The 1861-nt window shown below is 44.0% G+C and overlaps 1 pseudogene; it reads right to left on the bottom strand.

Moving 5' to 3' along the window:
- Window positions 1–588: 588 nt before the first annotated feature.
- On the bottom strand, window positions 589–708 carry LOC136637531 (5S ribosomal RNA; annotated as a pseudogene).
- Between the last annotated feature and the right edge of the window lie 1153 nt (window positions 709–1861).

The following is a 1861-nucleotide window of genomic DNA, read 5'->3' as shown; positions in this document are numbered from 1 at the left end:
ATTAGGCATGTTGCACATGTTTAAATGCACATCTTTTAACAAACAACCAAGGGGGCTGACTTGGAAAAGCTGGTATGGGAAGGGAGTTGTGGGGTGTTGCCATCCTGGATGCCAGCTGGCACAGTGATTCTCTGAAGGAGGCTGGAGTGAGGTGACTTCTTGCAGCACCAGTGGGTTAATGTTCCACAGCAAGACAGTAAGAAATGTGGACCAAAGCACAAGAGATAAAGAAATGAGAAGCAAAGAACGAAGACTCTGAAGCCTTTAATAGGTGTTTCTCACATATAATCCTATGGGATTCCTAGGTGGGGTGACTCAATCATAGGGTTCATTAGACCCATGATGAGTTCTACTTTTGTCTTATCCACCCAAATGAGAGTGCTCTGACTAGGTGGATGGCTGTTGCATCATATTCTTGATTAAGCTTCATCATGAGGTTTGTGAGGGCCATTGGAGGTGTGAAACCTGTCCTTGGTCTTTCAAAGGGTGCTTCTTCCAACTCAGGAATCCAGGGAAGTGGCTAGGGTCATAAACCATTAAAGCTGGTTGGTTGGTTGGCAACCTTCAGTCTCAAACGACTATAGTATAAGCCTACAGCACCCGGTATTCCCAGGCGGTCTCCCATCCAAGTACTAACCAGGCCTGACCCTGCTTAGCTTCCGAGATCAGACAAGATCGGACGTGTGCAGGGTAACAGTTGCTGTAAAAGCTGTTCCAGTGGAATTTAGAGCTAGAAAGCTTAATCTCCATTTTGGAGGCCTGAAAACTACATTAGTATTTAAGCAAATAAACAAGCACTATTCCAGTCTGGAGCGCTGAATTCCAGGCTTGATTAAGGAGGAGCTGGCGGGGCTGTTGATTATTTGGCTGAAGATCACATGTGTGGCTGCCTTGGCCTTTTTATCTAAAGTGCAGCCTTCCTGGCAAGAGGATCTGTGGCTTCATACCAGCAGTCTGTCTAATAGACGTGTTACAGGTCTGATCGTTTGCTCTTTAGTCAGGTGCTCAGCTCCAAGTACACATGTCCAGTAGCATGCCTCCTGCACGCCTTGCATCAAAGAGAACTAAAATGGAATAAAATATTTACCATATAACATCAGGTAGATAACACCTGCTGACGCTCATCAGCGGTTGCTAGAATCACAGATTTAACCGAGACGGCCATGCTTAGTTTATATCTCACACTTGCAGTTCACCTGCTTGTTGATTCAATTACTGGTAGTGAGACAGAATGGGAAAAGATATACGAGCAGGGTTAATTGCCAGGGTACACAGAGAAGAGGAAGGAGGAAGATGAGATATAAGTCTTGGGGTGAGAGGAGGTAGCTTGCTGGCATCAAGCTCATAAACAAGAAGGGATTGGTGCTGAGGGAATCAACAGCTATAGCACAGGCAAGGTAGACTGGAAATGTTTAATGATACCATGCAACTGAATTGCTGACTGACTGTCAATAGGAATCTGTTTTAGTAACAGAAGAATATAAGATTTTTCACTGTTGATATTATGGATACTGGGGGAACACGAGAGTGTCTACACTTTCCGAAATGCTAAGGTGTTCTGTCAAAATGTGTGCTTCTGTGCCAAATATTTCCATATATTCTGAGTGGGAAGTGTGTGTCCACAGAACATTGGCCCTCAATGCATGTGCTTAGAAGCAAGTGTAAGTTGAGGAGTTGAGGTGCTGGCAGATGGAATCTGCCTGCTGTTTTGATGGCAAGGGAATGGAAATTGGAAGAAATTCCTAGATAAGAAGTCTTGACCCATAGTTATGTGCATTTGTCTGATTGTACTTTAAAATGAGCATACATAATCAGGACCTGTTTTGATTCTCTCCTTCAGAAGGAGGTATGTCTAAGAATT

This window comes from Tiliqua scincoides, chromosome 1 (genome assembly GCF_035046505.1).
Source record: "Tiliqua scincoides isolate rTilSci1 chromosome 1, rTilSci1.hap2, whole genome shotgun sequence".
In the NCBI taxonomy this organism is placed as follows: Eukaryota; Metazoa; Chordata; class Lepidosauria; order Squamata; family Scincidae; genus Tiliqua; species Tiliqua scincoides.
Note: the sequence above shows the minus strand (reverse complement) of the source record. Positions and strands in the feature narration are given on the sequence as shown.